This window comes from Pangasianodon hypophthalmus, chromosome 6 (assembly GCF_027358585.1).
Source record: "Pangasianodon hypophthalmus isolate fPanHyp1 chromosome 6, fPanHyp1.pri, whole genome shotgun sequence".
Taxonomy (NCBI): domain Eukaryota; kingdom Metazoa; phylum Chordata; class Actinopteri; order Siluriformes; family Pangasiidae; genus Pangasianodon; species Pangasianodon hypophthalmus.
The window spans coordinates 22986025-23004766 of NC_069715.1; the positions used below are offsets into that span (position 1 = coordinate 22986025).

General features: G+C 38.4%; 1 protein-coding gene and 1 long non-coding RNA gene across 3 annotated transcripts in view; one reads left to right on the plus strand and one right to left on the minus strand.

Annotated features, from left to right (window-relative positions):
- Positions 1-856: 856 nt before the first annotated feature.
- On the minus strand, positions 857-16501 carry LOC128318520 (uncharacterized). The gene is made up of 4 exons (XR_008301897.1): positions 16305-16501; positions 4665-4733; positions 4544-4581; positions 857-4377 (listed from the first exon to the last, which is right to left on the minus strand). It is a non-coding gene; the product is annotated as an uncharacterized LOC128318520 (long non-coding RNA).
- fam168a (family with sequence similarity 168 member A) overlaps positions 16494-18742 on the plus strand; it is a 52926-nt gene continuing 50677 nt past the window's right edge. The window contains exon 1 of one of the 2 annotated variants that reach the window (XM_034305146.2): positions 16494-16809. The gene's annotated coding sequence lies outside the window, so the exon portion shown is untranslated. The remainder of the gene's footprint in view (positions 16810-18742) is intronic. The other variant, XM_034305148.2, reaches the window with a different exon arrangement.

The window sequence follows — 18742 nt, forward strand, 5'->3', positions numbered from 1 at the left end:
AAACCACACCACCCTACTAACTCCCAGCATGGAACAGTGACAGAGAGAGAGAGAGAGAGAGAGAGAGAGAGAGAGAGAGAGAGCATTTTCATTTCCCAATACTGGCAGAAAGTTTATGGCTAGAGATAAGTCCCTAATGGTCAGAGAGTCACACCTTCAGAAGTCCTAATCAAGGCTCGTTTCACACAGCGCCCACACATACACACATGCAGTCAGAGCAAGTCTAAGTGTATTTTTATGCTTGCTGCTTTTGCTGTAATGATGTGAGATGCGACTCCTCCAGTGGTTTCATCTGCTGCTCTGGGTCATCTTGAATGAGCTAAATGTGTATCAGCAATTACTGAGAAACTAGTAGCAAGAAGGGTAGATTATAGATTGCTGTTAATGCCTGATATACTGCTAATACGGATCACTACATGCTTTATAAATATAGCATGATGGTAAAGGATGACAGTAAAAGAGGGTGACATTGCAATAAAAAAAAAATCAGCAGTATTTTGCAGGTGCTACAAATTAAGAATATTTTAATCAACTATAATTGATATATAATTATTATATCATATATAATAATCAATCCCATATTTATTAAATCTTTTATGAAAACAGAATAAGGCTTCAGGGCACACATATTATCCACAGACTAGCCTGTAGAATAGCCTACCTGTGTTTCCAGTTCACAGTGTAATGTCCCGAAGTGGACATTTTTTCATATTTGGATTCATGAATATTTGATTTCTAGACATGTGGTGAAAAAAGTAGAAACAATTAAAAATGGGTCAATATTTTGTTTTGGGTTTTTTACACATAATTTATTTATATATATAATTAAAAATGAATGAACACAACATACACAGACTATTCTTTCTTCATCTCAGAGAGGATCAATATAAACAATACTGATGAAAAAGGAGAGCCATCAGCCATCCCACGCTCTACATATTTCCTGATGGTAGTTGTGTGTACACAAGTTTGAATGAAAATAAGAGATCAAGGGAATCTGAGTCTCTGAAACCTTTTTGTGCAGATTGGTAAGCAGTAGACTACAAATCCAACTCTGGCACTTGACCATGCAGATACATTTGAAGAATGCTGATTATTCTGAAGTGCAGCAAAAAAATTATTTCATCAAAAGGACATACTGAGTCTAATGTTTTTAACACTCCCTTTTCAAATTCCCCTTGCCATTTCCCAGCGGATGAATCCTCAGTGCCATCTTAAAGACCATTCCATTAGAGTTCAAATGAAGTTTATTAGATGACCCGTGGATGAAGACAAAGTTAACATAAGCTTCTGATGCAAAAGGGAAGTGTAAACAAGCAATTTTTTTAACTTTAAAAATATAACATGAATAACATGACATAACTTCATTATTTATTCGGTTACACTATTTGAAAGGTACATTTAGGAGCCTTTATTACACATTCATAAGCATAGCTTAAATTATTTATAAAGCAATGCTGGAGAATCTATGAAACTTCTGAAAGAATTTATGCTTTTTAAGACTGCTGCCTTTAAAGACAGGCACTTGCCTTTAAGCCTGAAAAAAAAAAATCAAGAGATAGAAAATGCGGACTAAAAAAAGCAGAAAGAAATTTAAAAATAAACAACTAAAAAGAAGGACTAATATACAGTATGTTATTATAAATAAGAAGATGGCAGGCATTATAATAATATGAGTGTAGTAAACTGCCAATATATACAGTGACTGAAAATGTGAAGCTTGGGTTAAAAAAAACACTGCATCTACTGTAATTTAATTTATTTTTACTTTTCTATTGTGCGCTGTGCACACTATTTAACATGGCCATCAAATACTAAATCGAGGTCATGAAACCATAATCTGTGAACAAGAACAAATTATTTTATCATATTTTTAATTTGCTATTTTGCATTGTTCAATTAAGGAAATAATGTTTTAGTAAATTAGTTAATCATTTTATCCATTATAAATTCTGTACTCTTGACAAGCAATGTTTCCAATTAAGATACTTTTTCATGTCATTCTCTTTGTTGTGCAAAAAAAAGAGGGATATTTTATACAGCCATCATCGAGTCAATCCTAACATCATCCGTAACAGTTTGGATCAGTGCAGCTTCAGCCAGCCCCAAAAACTGCCTCCCTCTTTTTTTGGTCTTGGGTTTCAGGCAGGCCGAAATTGTTTGCCATCTTATCAATTTGTGGACTCACGTGCCCATGACCCAAGTGGAAGCCCAAATATCATACTTCCACCCATCCAATAGGCAGTGTGTGGGTGGAAAATTCTGTCCATGAGTTGTTGAAACGTGGCCAGGGCTCCAAACAAATTAGTCTAAGTCGAATGGAGTGGTAATTTTCTCTCAGGACATTGGAATCAAGGATATCTGCCAATATCCCTTAGTTAAATTCAGTGTTGAATAAAAGCAATCTGCAACTAACCAATTGAGCAGTGTATAAATTCAATGCATAGTATTGGATATGCATTGAATTTATACACTGCATTTACCTTTCTAAAATCTACATAAAAAGAGACCGACCTGTCAAACTTGGGAACCAGCATTTACCTTCACAAACAGTCCATCTGTTTGCAGTTGCTGGTACAAATCAATGGAATCCCCAATATTCCCAACAGTTCAAAAAGTGTACATGAGGTAAACATAGTGCCCTACTCAGTCAGAATGTCATTTGAGACTCCAACTTGGGAGATTACTCTGAAGAGCACTTCCTCAACACTGCATGCTGAGATGGAGCAGAGGTACAGCTTCTGGTATTGCATTGCGTTATCCACTAGAACTAACACAAAGCAATGCTCTTAGGCACTCCATTCTAACAGCCTGACAAGGTCTATACCAGTTCTTTTAAAGGGGTCCTCAATCAATGGAAGGGGGTGCAATGGTGCCTTTGGGGTGGCCAAAGAATTCACCAGCTCACATTTTGCAGCGTGCTTCACACCACCTGCATACATTCCCATGAATGCCCAGCCAATACAAATGGGCAATGAGACAGTGTGTTATCCTGGCCTAAAAGCCCAGCCAAAGGTTCATGATAAGCACCAGCAACTGGTGCTTTTTTCCTTTGTTTGAGAGTCCTGCGATACAAAAACACCTATCCTTTAGTAATAGGGAATTACGTATAGTATAGTTTGACCCCTGACTGTACTATTTGACCAGCAATTAATCTCACTTGGTCGAAAGCATGTCTCAGGGTCTTGTCCCAAGGGGAATCCCCAGGAAAGCGGGGTCTTGACAACTTCTCAGTTATTTCCATCTTGGAGCAGTAACTGATGGCCCTGGCTCCGCCTCCCTAAGCCACAAGCATTCCCCTTATCAGTGCCTGGAATACTGGACAATTTGGCCCCAAAATTAATGAATGGGTGAGGCACAGGCTAATCAATGCTGCCCCAGAAACCTATAGTGACGGGCAATAGTGGATGCTTGTGAACATCCCTGTGTACACACTTTACCTTTTTCCTTTGTGCTCTATACAATGCCTCACATTGAATATTGTGATATGTACACATTGTGATATGTACACAGTTGTATGCTAACAGGTAATTGCTATGACCCTGCTCAATCAGGGGAAGCCTGTGGTACATTGAGGAGCTGGATCAACGTTCCCACTCTGGACATTGTTCCTATAAATGGGGAAGGAGAGACCAAGTAAGAAGCAGGCCAGTTCAGAGCCTGGGGCCAGTGAAAAGAGAAGGGGCAACCTGCCCCCAGATATGCCCCCAGATATGCCACTACGGGGCAGTGGCACTGGACCCACTCGATTGTTCCCGTTGTTAATCGCGCAATGAATTGCTCCAGCACCACTTGGTCCACAATGCCATTGATGCCCTGCTCCTCAGTCAGCTGCCACCTGAGACAGATGTCCCAAAGCTGCTGGGCAAACACCTAGGGCCTGCTGCCCTTGCACCTCTGGTGCTATTGTTCTGGTGTTCGACCAACCCTCTGGATGATCACCATTTTCAGGTCTCGGTACCCCAGCGGATTTTCCACTGGAAGCTGATGCACAGCCAGCTGGGCTTTTCCGGTAACAGGGAAAGTAGTTCAACGGCCCACTTCAGGCCGCACTCATGTTACTGCAGCATGCCCAAAGAACTCGATGCATGCTTCCTGTTCATCCTTAGGTGTCATCTTTGTGAGTGTGATGGATGCTGTAGGTGTGGTGGGGGCAGCTGGAGTATCAGCTGGCTGTAGCTGTCTTCAGAGCACCTGTCTGTCTTTAGACTGCACCACCAAGAGGGCCTCTTTGCATTGGGCTTACTCTGAGCACCGGCTGAGGATGGCCTGCTGGCAACCTTTAAGTTGGTGAGGGACTTCTCAGCTAGGGGTGAGGTCTTTATGATGGCATCTCAGTCACAGATTCTCCCTTGCTTTTGGCACCACTGTGACACCCTGGTCAATAAAAGGAGAATGAGAACTTGGGAGGGAGGCCTGAGAGAGGCTGGCATTTTATATTTTAGTCCTTTTTATGTCAGGGCTTTAATTCAATGTAAACAAAACTTCCAAAATCCACATGCACACACACAAGCTTGGCAGGACACTGTCAGGGAAAAATCACCTCACTGTGCACCACAGGCTCTCTCTACTTGGGCTCCCCTATCACAAAAGACACAAATAAAAACACAAATAAAAATAGAATCCATAATCACATACAGGTGTATATTCATTCATGAAATTACCCTGTCCTCCTCCTAGACTCCACCCTCCTTCCATAAACCAGTGCTGGACCATGCCTCCATGGCCATTGGCTTTATATGAAAGAGAGAAGAGAGATCTTCAATTATTAATATGGGTTGACTGATCAAGCACAAATTATTATTGTAATTTTTTGTTCTTATGTACCAAATTATTAGCTTGTTTTTACTAGCAACACATTTATAAGATGCAAATTTGAGTACTTTTAGTTTGAGAGCATTAAAATCATTCATATGGCTGACATATGGGCTTACTCTACGTAACTGAAGTTGTATTGGAATGTGGAATGCAAAAAAAGATCAGACCTTCATTTGAAGAGCATTCAAATTCATGCTATAAAAACTAGATACATTGAAAATACATCTGAAAAGGGAATATGACAGGAGGACACAGAGATTTCTCAATACATCATGAATGTGCTGTTAGTCAAGATACAATAATAACTTCCAAGATAAGGTCAAATAAATCACACCTGCAACAGTGGACCCATAATTGAAGGTTTTTATTTGGTATAATGTGTTATGGCAGACCAATGTAGGTGCCCTTCAAATAAAATGTTACCCTTTAATCTGCTAATTAGGCAGCATGCTTCTTAGCTATAACACTTGCTATTTATCATCTGTTTATATTTTGAAGAAAACAGCTTTAAAAATAAACTGGATAAACTGGCGCCCAGCTAGCTCAGTTGGTAGAGTGTGGGACTCTTGATCTCAGGACTGTGGGTTTGAGGACCATACTGGGTGCCAACCCCAGCCACCGGGGATGCATAGGCTAGTGCACTCTCAGCGCCGGTCCCAAGCCTGTATAAATGGGGAGGGTTGCGTCAGAAAGAGCATCAGGCGTAAAATCTGTGCCAAATTGATATGCGAATAATAGAAGGTGCTCCACTGTGGTGACCCCTAAGAGGACCAGCCAAAAGAACAACAACAACAACAACAACAACGACAACATAAATTGGTTCTTGCTGCCAAGGACAAGCGTTTTACTCTCCACTACACTCCTGTTGTATTCCATTTGTGTTTGTCAAGGAATTTGACGAGTGCACACAGTTACAGCATTACCACTTATTCCAAAAATCTTTTTCCATCACTCTTTATCAAATCCTCTCTTTACCCATATGCCACTTCAGACAAACATCAAGATATTTTTAGAGTATGTGTCATTAAAATTCAAGTGACTCTGAGGTCTGTTGCATTCACACGCCTTTGCACTGATAACACTGCTGGGATTAAACTTGAATCTCTATAGTATAGGGATGTAACTGGATATGAATATGTTGTTCAGAATGAACAGATAATGTGTTCTAAATAAAAATAAGAATAGAAGGTGCACTATTCTGACCTATCCTGACCTAAACACTGCCTTACTGAGCTCCAGAATAAAGATTTTTTGCCTATATTTCTGCACAAACTCGCCTGAAATTCACACAACAAATGCTTTTATTTATAGAGCCACTGCTCCATGTAGCCCACGCAGAGCAGACACAGTGCACAGAGCAGCATATTGCTGCTGGGGTCTCCAAAAAATAATAAGTTCATTTTCAAAATTTTAAAAATATTAACATTGCACATGTATTTCATTGTTCATAAATGACCATTCTCCACTAATATTAAATGTTCCTGCATAATCATATGCTCATTATAATGAAATGCTGCTTAAAAGACCCCATTTTGACTAGCAGCAGCACTGTGACCCAGCTTCATATTTGATTCTGACAGTGTGTCCAGCGAATTTTTGTAATCTTTCTGGAATGCAACAAACCCAAAGTAAGTGAAGTAAATCTGATAAAATATTATTTTATGTTGTCAACTATAAAGAGCAGATCCATGATTTGGGAAAGGTATCATTTAAAGGATAGTTAGCTAGCTTATTCATTGCCATGAATGTTCTTCATGGAATCTGGTTGAGATTATTGCAACTCGAGTGATGTAACTGAGGAATTGTTGAAGTTCAACAGTTGAATAAAATTATATTTTGCAAATTAGCATTTGTTATGAATGACATGACTTCTTTTCTTTCAGTGTTTCTTAGTGTTATGTGAATAGGTGCATAGTGGCAGGGTTCTCATTTAATAAGGAAGAAAAAAAGAAGAAAAAACCCTGTCTAGTCTAGACCACATCCATATCCAGTTCAAATCTGAATACAGATACAGATAGTGGCATTGTATTACACCTACTATAGTGAAGCTTGCCTTTTCCCTGAAAAGCAGTGATTCGGGTTAATAGCTTTTCTATGCGTATGTATAATAGAAAAAACCAGCCACTATGAGTAACTGGCATGAAATCAATTCTGGCAACAAACATAGTCATCTTTTGACAAAAGCCACTATATGACATGTTTTCACGTCTCCTTGACGGCTGTCTTGATGGATGTGTCATCCAGTTTGATGAAATAATTTTTTGGTCCACCTTTTATTCCCTTTCTCATGTTTGAACTTCATGGGAATTTAGTTTCTCACGTTTGGTTCTTTGCACTTCTTGTAGGACTTTTAAAAGTCAGTGTGAGACAGTGATGTCTCCTGAGGCCTGAAACATCAAGAACCACACAGCTATTTCCTCAAAGTCCAATAATATTCGCCATAGGAACTGAGGGAGAGAAAAACGAGAGAGAGACAAACTTGCCTCATGTTTTTCTTTTTTCTTTTTGTCTCTATATAACAGTACAAACAAAAAAGTGATCAAAGTGTCTGGATTGTCAAAAGTGAGGGACCATACGGACGTGCAGAGTAGGACTGATGAGATGATGTACGATCTCCCTTTTTTGTAGATCACCGAGGACAAATTATACTTCACAAAGGGAGAACTGAGGCCCACATATACCTTTAAGATATGGACAAAGTTCATAGTAATAAATTCTATTTTTACCCTAATGCTGTTGAATTCTTGATTCTGGTTAGTCAGAATGTGTTGATTAATCGTCTATAACAGCACAGTTCGGACAGTAATGCCCGCTGCTAGGCAAATCACAGATTTACATTAATGTGCTTGTTCAAATACAGGGATTTCTCTGGCGGACATCAAATAACTACAGATTAAAAAGATGTGTTATAATTTAGCAAATAAAAATGTATAATCATTGATATGGTGAAACTATTTATTTAACTTTTATGGAAGGAGTTTCAACACTTCGTTTCAGTCAGAGATAAAGCTGTTCATTTTAGTTTTCATACATGCCAAAGTCTTCAGGATGGAGGAATTTGTGTGACTAGCTGCATTTTTTTTGTCTTATTAAAAAGAAAAAGAGAGATTCTGGTGAGAGAATAACTATTTATAGGTGCTATAGCATAAGTGATAACAGGAACTAACCGGTTTCATAGACGTTCCACAACATTATAAGTACTGAACAGATAAAGTATTACATGGCATTCTTTAATAAATATACATTGTAATTACTGGCAAATTTCTGTGGTATATGAGGAATAAAACATTTTGGGAAAATAATTAAGTGCTGTCAGTAGCAGTCAAAATGCATTATGCGTTATCTTGATATGTCCACTAGGATTCTATTTGGAATAAGGCACCATTCTTCCACGTCAAGTGTACAATGTAGGCAGAAAAAGGCTCCTAATTTTCTGACAAATATGGGGCAACCGCTCCTGATTCTCCTGATATAAAATACCCGGTATAATGCATTAAATGTTCAATAGTGAGTCAGAAGGGTTCGGGCTCCATTCTACCTATATTATTTACATAATACTATGTACTCCTTCAGACTATATAGTGCACTATATACAATAGTAACTCATTGTATACTCACCAGAGAACAGGTTCTTTGGCTTTACAAATACAAAAACCTTCTTTGGATGTATTCATTTATATTTTGGGAAATAGAACCAACTAATTTCGTTAGAAAAAAAATCACAGGATGGTACAAACTAAAAAAATAATATTGTTGGTTGTGATCAATTATGAACCCAAATGAGGCAGCTGAGGGCAAGGAACTGTCAGAGCCAAAATTCACAGACTATGCTGACAGTGCTGCCTTTTCTACATCTGGGTTTTTTGAGTGTTATATTTAAATCTGATTTGGGCCACACCCACTTCAAATTTAAACTGGTTTAATCTACAGATGCAGATATGGATATTTGGAGGATTAAACAGTTACAGATACTGATACAGATAGTGTCATTGTGTAAACCCTTACTATGTGGATCCCTATAACAGAACACTTACCTATCAAAAAGTGTCCAAGTAGAACCTGTTTTAGGCTTCTTCACACTGCATAGTGCACTATATGTTCAGTAGTAATAGAGATTCAGCTGCCTACGCAATCAGTAAGTGTATTACATTGTGTAAGAAATACTGGCTTATACACTCTGTCTAGTGTACTCTGTTTAGTGTACAGCAGAGAGTCAGTAGGGATTGCACCACTATTAGTGTGCAATAGAAGATATATAAGAATTGCTCCTTCACTGTACATAGTGCACTATTTGAGATGTGTACAGTAGGTAGTCATTTAGGATTCAGCTTCCTATACCTTACATAAATGCACCATATAGGGCTTGAAATAATTGCTCCTACACCCTATGTAGTGCAATATAAGTCATGTGGAACTCAGTTTTCTACTCCCCTACGTGATGCACTCTTGTGTCCAACAGCTGCTTACATTTAATGACAAGAACAGGAACAGATGCTCATTGCGTGAAATGAATCGAGCATAAACGGACAGTTTATGGAAGCTTCCATTCGGTTCCTTTCATGTGTGAGGCACTGAGTCTGACATGAGCAACCACCCCTGCTAACTTTCTCTGAAATGAGACACGACCATACTCGTCTGTCTTCAGCTCTGTAAAGCCTCGTCGGTTTCTCTCAACTCAGAAAGCAACCATCTCTGTTTGTTGTCTAGATCAGAATTTGTAGGTTCTGGCACCTTGTCGAGCTAGATTTCTTCACAGATCGTTACACACTTACTCTGCCGCAGCGAGTGCGCACTTTAGACTGTGAGTGGGAATTTAAAGTGCATTATTAATGAAGGCAAGATGAGGTGTAAGCTCGTGTTAGAGCTTCTTTTTTATGTTACAACGCCAAAGCAATTAGAATAAGTGATGCTGGTGCAAAGGAGACTACTGAAATATATTTTTAATTAAACAGTGTCACCGACTGATGTAAGGAGCCAGGACATTGCTACACATGTTAAGGGAGATTGTGAACAATGCTGCCTTTCAAAATTAGTGGTCTTATTTAGAGCATCTATTCAGCTCTCTGTCCTTGAACAGGTTAGTTATTTGATTCAACATCAAATATAGGAAATTTGGGTTCCTGCATTAGTCCTTATACTGAATTTAAGTGTGTATTACCCCTCTTTGGTTCAAACTGGTTCAAGCAGTAAATTTCTGTGAACTATTTCAGCACTACAGTGCTTGTAAAGTGGTCTCATATTCGCTATGTGACACTCTTGTGATATTCTTATTAAGAGCTTTCATTCTGTCATCGTGTATGGAATACAATAATCACATTACTCAATCACAAGTTTCATTAAACTCTTTAAACACTTTATCATCTCTATACATAAGCCCATTAAGCTTCTGTCCTAGGTCACTTGATTTTAGGGGTCTCATGGTTCAAATATTCACAGTATGATAACCTAGTCTAAAATATCACTATTTCACAGTATTAATCAACCATAAAAATGAAAGGAAATATCTATTATGAAATGTTTGTACTATATATATGTATATATATATATATATATATATATATATATTGTACATAAGCTAGCTCTATATAAAGCATAGGAATGGGAGTGTCTTCATAATGTATGCACGGTTATCGCACTAAAAATTAGATGCGTACTACATACACGTCCGTTTAACACAATATTTATTATAAGCATCTGGCCATGCAATTTGAGCTTGAACATTTTGTAGGTCATATGACCATAACATGTATGTAGACTGTACTTGTGCTAAGAATAATAAAATATCTAAAACCCCTGGAAACTTCGCTTCTCTGACAAGTCCTTTTAAACATGATCTATATTTTATTGTACTACATTTTAAAGAATCCTATTGAAACAACCAGTTCCTGAAGTATCTGAAGAAAAGGCAGAAACATTTTCCCACAGGATATAATGGATATAATCTTTCACAACTTACAAATTCGGATTATATACCAATGGCATATATACAATATATTACCTGGCGTTAGTTCTACTGGTCATTTTATAGAAGGTAAAATACAATGCAATCTTTCCAGATCTGTTCATGTGCAGTCCATAAATAAGTAGTGACATTATGGAGTCTGACAGGACTAAAATCCCAGAGATACTTCAGTGACAATTACATTACCCAACTGCCCCATATAAAACTAGTCCAATCCAAATATGACTTTGGAAAGCTATTTTTGAGAATGACATTTCCATAAAATCTCTTAATTGCCAGTATTTACTGCATTGTCATTATAAGATGAAAGTATATCTGTAAGGAAAAGTGCCAAGCTGAAAAAAATTTTAAAAAAAGATAGAAATGAATTTTAATTGGTATTTTGAAAACGTCAGCAATGAGGTAACCGTCCAATCATACACCGTGGCTAACTATAAATTCTCATAGTTGATTTTAATATTGTGTCTCCTTTAGCCTTTTGCGCTAATCATTAAAACCAGGGGTGTGCATTCTTGTCCGGAAAGGGCTGGTGTGGGTGCTGGTTTTCATTCCAACCAAGCAGAAGCCACACCTGAGACTATTGGAAGACAAGATTACCTGATTAAACAGGTGGAATCAGGTGTGGCTCCTGCCTGATTGGAATGATCACCTGCACCCACACCAGCCCTTTGTGGATCAGATTGGACACCCCTGCAGTACTTAAGAATGCATATTTAGAATCAGATTTCTTTCTCCTCATAATGTGAACCCTGCTTATGCACCCTATGTTTATGCACAAACTTTATGTCCAAAATGGATTCAGACCCCAAGACTGCTGTGTGCCCCATAGAGAAAGGTTATAGATTTAAATCTTGCTTTTTTCTTGCTTTTGTCCTATGTTGTTGTCTTTTGTTTATGTTTCTTACTCCTTGTATTTCTGCCTCGAGTTCATAGTTCTTGTTTTGTTTGTCTATTGTACTATGTTTTGACTGTTTGTTTGTTTTAATTAAACTTTAATCTGCACTTGCATCTGTCTTCACCTCCGTTACATGACAGAAAGCAAGACCTACACATAGATGCAGCAGATTTTTTCAGAGTCCAAGAGGAGCTCCTGGAGAGGAGCCATTTGAGGTTGGAGCAAGAGAAGAAGGAAGCTTAGATCAGGGCCACTCAGCAATGGCTCGATGCCATGCACCCCCTAAGGAAATTTGGGGTGGGGGCTTCCTGACTCGACTTAATATTGTTCATACTATATGAGCTCAGACGTTGGTCTCAAAAATGTAGGCAATTTCTCCATTCATGCAGTGATGGCCTGTAGCTTATGTTTTGTTCAAATACTACTCTACAAGTGGAAGGGTCTATTTTAAAAAAAGAAAACTTTGTTTCATTGTCAGATCAGATTTTTTATTATATACTGTCACGTGTAGTTATAGCTGTCAATATTACCAATGTATTTGACAGAAAAGAAAGCACTAACGTTCATGAGTGAGATATAACAAATATTTCTCTGAGGTTTCATCACTTTCTTCGGTGGAAAATAGACAATTTAATTTGGATATTTTGAATTTTGGAGTACCAATGTGGAAAAAAATCAAACAGAAAAACTAATATACAAGAATATCTAGATGAGATGGCAGTATTTTCGACTGGATATGTAATTTACCGAGATCTATATGTCTTGATCTACATTTCCTTTTTAAGATATTGAAATATTTTGAGTGATGGTAGGGTGATGGTCATTCAGAGGACCAAGCCCTCCCTATTCCCTATTTCTATTGATGGAGTCAATGCAGAGGTGGTGGGAACATATAAATACCTGTGGTGCACTTCAGAGTTGAACCCTGGTGTGTCTTTCCCCTCTGTGCAGTTGTTTGGGCAGGTGAGATCACAGCAATCACAATCCAATGCAGACCAAAACAACTGGTCTGAAAGAGTTTGATCAAAGTGGTCTCAGTCCGCTTCTAAGTGACCTCTAGTGTGGTTCGACTGCTGTGAGAAACTGAATCTATCCTGAATTGATCCAACTGCAGGAAGTGAGCCAAACATGCCATGTTTTTTGGTTTGCAGGCAGCAATTTTCTGTAGATTACGATCTGCTAAACTGAGCCATGAGGCACAAACTGAGCCAAAGGATAGAGCTGTAGCACTGCAGGAATGTGATGTGTTTTGAATAATTGGAACAAAAAGCAAAAATAAATGATACACAAAATGTAGTAAAGTAGTTATTTATATAACTATTTAATAATATATTTAGGTCTCCGTGCACAGGTGATTTTAGGGATTTCTATGCACACTTAGCAAACGGTTCTTTTCCTTGCCTTATTTCTGGCCAATGAATGAAAGAGCTCTATGGGTACATTTTCATCTGTACATACCCCTCTGTACTAATGGACCAGAGCCACCTCTAATTCTTGAGAATTACACCATTTGGTGTGTGTAGATCTCTTTTACAGGTTTATACCAGTATATCATTGCTAGTGCATTATTTTATGATTTTGTGTGTTGGGGCAATTATATTAGTGCTTGTTTGGCAAACAGGTTCGACAAATTAATTAAGAATGTCGTCTCACACCAAAAAAACTTTTAGTTTCAAAGGAATTTGAATCTATTTATCAATCTATCTATTTTATATGCCTAAACAAATAAAATCCTTAGGAAAGACAGAATAAACTGGGAATGTTTTGGTTCATCAACCTAATTTGAGTAGCATAACACTAGATTATTGGTGTCTAAATGAGGAGGAGGCACAACCCTACACAGATACTCAGGTTCTGGAGACCCACAACTCAACAGTTTTTCATCTTCTAATACAAAACTCACCCCAAGAATGGTCTAGTAATTATTTGGTGCATTGGATCTGGTGTTTTAAATGAGGTGCAACTGCAGAATTTGCAGTGGTGTGGCACTGAAATTTATTTCCAGTACTAGCAATGTCATATGGCCATGTTAACAAGGACATTTTGGTATCCATTAAAAAATTCACTGCTTCTTTTGATTTCAGTGCAAACGATGCTGTTAAGGACAGCACTACCAACACACATAGATGCATAACAATTATACCCTGTTAAAAAACTTAAACCAGAATTTAACTTTTGACAGAACATATGAACATGAACATGAACATCCATCCATCCATTTTCCATACCGCTTATCCTACATAGAGTCATGGGGGAGCCTGGAGCCTATCCCAGGGGACTCGAAGCACAAGGTGGGGGACACCCTGGTTGGGGTGCCAACCCATCGCAGGGCACATTCTCACACACACTCACACACTACAGGCAACTCAGAAATTGACATTTGCCAATAGGAGAAAGTATTAGTGAGGTTTCTGTAATTCGTATCTGCTTTAAGGAAGATGGAGAAGAAACTGGTCATGTACACAGCGCACATCCAAAGCCATATATTTTAGCACTGTAATTTGTTAGCTCTGGTATTTATACAGAGATCGCTTATCCTACGCAAGTCAATCGTAATTAATACTGATGTCCTCTGGTAACATTACTTAACAGACATACATTATATGGCCAAAAGTTTATATACACCTGACCATCACACCCATATATGTTGCCACAAAGTTGGAAGCACATAATTGTATAGGATGTCTTTGTGTGCTTTAACATTAAGATTTCCCTTCACTGGAAACAAGGGGCCTAACCCTGTTCCAGCACAAAATATTCCTGTGCATAAAGCGAGCTCCATGAAGACATGGGGTGCGTCTCAATCAGCTCCATAGCTCCCTATGTCGTGAATCAGTATATCATGTAAACGAGTTCAGGCACTGGTAAGGACCCTGGCTCACTACACATTGGGACACTGATGACTCAATTTCCGGCGACATGCGTACATACGCATGTTGTAAAACTACACCACTGGTATTTATCAACAACAGACAGGACTGATATCTTTCAGACATTATATGCCATAGAAATGTAGTATCTTAATTAAACGTGTTTCTGTCATGGTACTTCAATCAGGATCGTAGGCTGGCTAGTGGATTTTTAAAAAATCATTTAAAAGTCACCACACTCGTTAGACTCAAACAAACCGTATATAGAACTTCAAATAAAGTTAAAAAAATCGCTAATGTAAGTAATCATTCGAGAGCTACAACAATGAAAACAAGCTAGACGAAGTTGGCTGAGAGTTCGTCCGCCATTTTTTTTCGAGTTGAGAGGCTTCAGAAGTTATGATGTCATTCCCAGTAAAGGAACATAGTGAGCATCGATGCTCCCTGGTTTTTGCGGTGCATTGTGGGAATTCTTTAGGGAACGAACTTTCCAGTGCACTTTTGCGATTGAGACAGCCCTTTAAAATGGCTGACTCCATAATCAGTGCCCTGACTACTGAACTAGGGAGCTGATTGAGACATACCTACGGTTTGACAAGGCTGGTGTGGCCTGAACAGAACCCTGACCTCAACCCCACTGAACACCTTTGGGATGAACTGGAACGCCGATTGCACCCCAGACCTCTTCGCCCAACATCAGTGCCTGACCTCACTAATGCTCTCGAGGTTGAAATCCCCACAGCCATGCTCCAGAATTTAGTAGAAAGCCTTCCCAGAAGAGTGGAGGCTATTATAACAGCAAAGGAGGGACGAAACCTGGAATGTGGTGTTTAAAAAGCATATATGGGTGTGATGGTAAGGTGTTCACAAACTTTAGGCTACATAGTATGTGCCTGTTAATCTTAACCTGTCCTAACATAGCTTTCGTATTACCAAGCGCCGAAAAAAAAGCCAACAGTACTAAATATTTAACACAAGATGGCGCCAGTACGCTATAGCTCATCTGCTCACACAGCCCACTGCTGGAGCTCGTGCGTTCGAAACTGTTAGTGCGTCACAAGGCTAGTCGCTTTGCATTTGTCATTAGCAACATGCTAGCGTGTTTAGCAAGAAAAGCACCTCTGTTTGTGTTAGATTTCTGACAGTTTAATTATATCATGGTGGTGAAATGTGAAAATAAACTTGTGTCTTGTGTAATATACTTTAGCTGGGTGACATGATAATCTGTGGTCAATGTCCGATAACGTACTAGCTAGCATCCAGTATACAGAATCCACCAACAGAAATGTAGGCGCATGTTGATGACGTATGCACTACAAACATCACCAGTTTGTTGCCCAGTCCTTTATTTTAAAAGATATTATTTGCTATTATCCTCAACTTTTTAATTTATTTATTTATTTATTTATTTTTATCCATAAACAGAAGTTTTCAAACTCACAGCCTACTCTATCACATTTCATAATTGAAACTGACTCACTCCTCAAACTTTTTTTAATTAACTAATAAAAAAAAAAACTATGAGAGATGTTTTGGTGATACAATTGATGAGGTATAATCTATTTTCCTCTACTTGTCAATGTTTTCATTTTTTTTATTTTTAAACATAGTTTCCATGTTACAAGTTTTATGTAAGTGGCTCATTATTGTTCTCCTGAAGGTGTTTGTACAGTACCATCTCTGTTTCTTCAATTAAAAAAAAAAATAATATAACAAATAAATAATTTATTAATAAATAAATAAATAAAAATCACATCACCGGTTTGTCGTTCTGCTGCCATCTCTGACATCATGCTGGGATTTGTAGTCCATCCCGATTTGGACTACAACACATTCGAATCCCTGAATGCGTCCCTATTCCCCATGTAGGTGCACTACATATGACATGCAATAATGGCTTGTAGTGCACTATATTTCCAAATGGGGGCCATTTTGGATTTAACCAAGGTCCTCCCCTTGTGTGTTGTGCTGCTGCGTGCGCCTCTATACCCCCCTCCCTTTTGTTCTTTCTCTCTTTCGGCATCCCCCCATCCCCCACTACCTCTCTCTCTCTCTCTCCATCTCCCACTCTCACCATGAGTGTGTGTATGTGTGTGTGAAAGCTTGTGCGTTTCCATACCGCCTGCAAGAAAAAAAAAGCCCAGATCGTTTGGAGGAAAAGGAAAAACGAGGAGAAAAGACAGAGCAAGGCCAAGAAGGAAAGAAGGAGAGAACATTCAGAAGGGACTAATACACGGAAATCTGCCTCTATACCTTTCATATCAGTAAGTCAACTCATGCATGATGGTGTTTTTCAGATTCTCTTCTTTAATGTCAACAGCCTGTAGTAACTGTCCAAATCAGAAATGGCTTGTGTGTGTGTGTGTGTGTGTGTGTGTGTGTGTGCGGGGTTGTTGTTGAAAAGGTTCACTGTTTGGAAGATAACTTGGAGAAAGCTTATAAACAACCCTGATGCCAGTTCTTCACAAGTGGTTTAATATATTTTGTCTATTTGTTGAGTTTTGTTTAGATGTGTAGGGAAAGATGCATGGATGTATTTTTAGAGAGAGAGGGAGAGAAAGAGAGAGGGAGGGAGAGAGAAAGAAAGAGCATGGCCACTTGTCTCCATCTGCCTGTCATGCATTTCTCCACAGAGCAGAGGAAAGAGGCGAAAGAGGGATTCAAAATGGTGCTGGGACTTTTGTGTGTGTGTGTGTGTGTGTGTGTGTGTGTGTGTGTGTGTGTGTGTGTGTTCATTGTGAAAATCATTGTGTGTTGGTTATGGCACATGGTGCAGATTTTGGGATTTAGTGAGAGAGAGCAACAATCAGAGATGTTTTATTTCTCTTGATTGTATTGAGCCGTGATGAAAGCTCAACATCTTTTGTTCATTTTTGTAAAATCCTAATACTGAATTACGGTGTATTTAAAACATACCATATCTGAATGTTGAATACATTCTTACACAGCGGCTTATTTGTTCCCATCCTGACTTATTTACACCTATTAGAGCTGGGTGATATGATATTGATATTGATATTGACATTGTGATAAATTACATCACACATTTTGAGGTTAATGTCTCAAGCCTGTTTTTTTTCAATGATCAATTCTGTTGTTACTCCTGTAATAATTAGTTGATTATATGTCGAAATTAATTTGCACCAGTTGTTTCATTTCACCTCATTTGTTTTGGAAAAAAAAAATCTGTAGGTTTTTTTTTTTTTTTTTTTTTTCTTTTTTCAGATTCTGCTTTTTTGCATTTTGCTTGCACTTCGTGAACAAACCTATATATCATAATTCATACTGGGTTTCTTAAAATGTCTTCAGATGTCTTCAGATGTCATGATGTATTGCTGCCGTATCACCCATCTCTAACATTTATACAGGTGTTGATTGACTGTAGGTAGTCTTGCTGTAGTGATGCATATAATAATCAATCCACTTCTGCGTTACGTAAAAGGCATTTATGAAACTTGGACAGTTTGTTCCTAGCTGCATTATGTTCTCTTGTGTAGGTGTTAATTTAACACTATAGCTACTGGTGTTAATCATATTTGGGCCTTTTTTTTACTTTATATTATACTTAGACCCGGTGACATTGTTATCACGTTTCATGTTGTTTTTTTCCACTTTCATGTTTAAGTGAAGCATTAATTGCATAGAAATCCACTGAAATCAGGAAAGTACACTTTCAGTAGTCCGTAAACTTTATTTAAAATCAAAATCAATCCACAAATATGGCATGACTGTGCAAGCTTTAGTTGCATAGCAACATGTACAGTAGTGATACTCATTTTACCCCAGTATGGGGGGGGGGGGACAAAATAAACACACTTGCTGGCTGTTCACGGTTCCACCATCTGAGGTCACGTTTTTAGGTGAACTGTTTTGGAATTACATCTGGTGCAATCTTTCCGTATCAGCATTGTCACTGTATGAAAAGGATGCTCATTCAGACATGTGCTCACCAGCTGGTGAAATGTTGCCCTGGAGGTGATCCCTGGTGCTGAGTGCTGAGGTCCTGAGCGAGACCGAAACAAGCAACCTATCATATCTTGTGACACAAACATGGACGATGTACACTTGATTGTGGTAGTGGAAAAATAGAAAACAAACAAAATATGTTCGGTAACTAGTAAAACCTAGCCTCTCCAACATTCATGTTCGTTAAAAGAGATTAAAATAATTACTTTTCAAGCTCTTGAACTAGGCTAA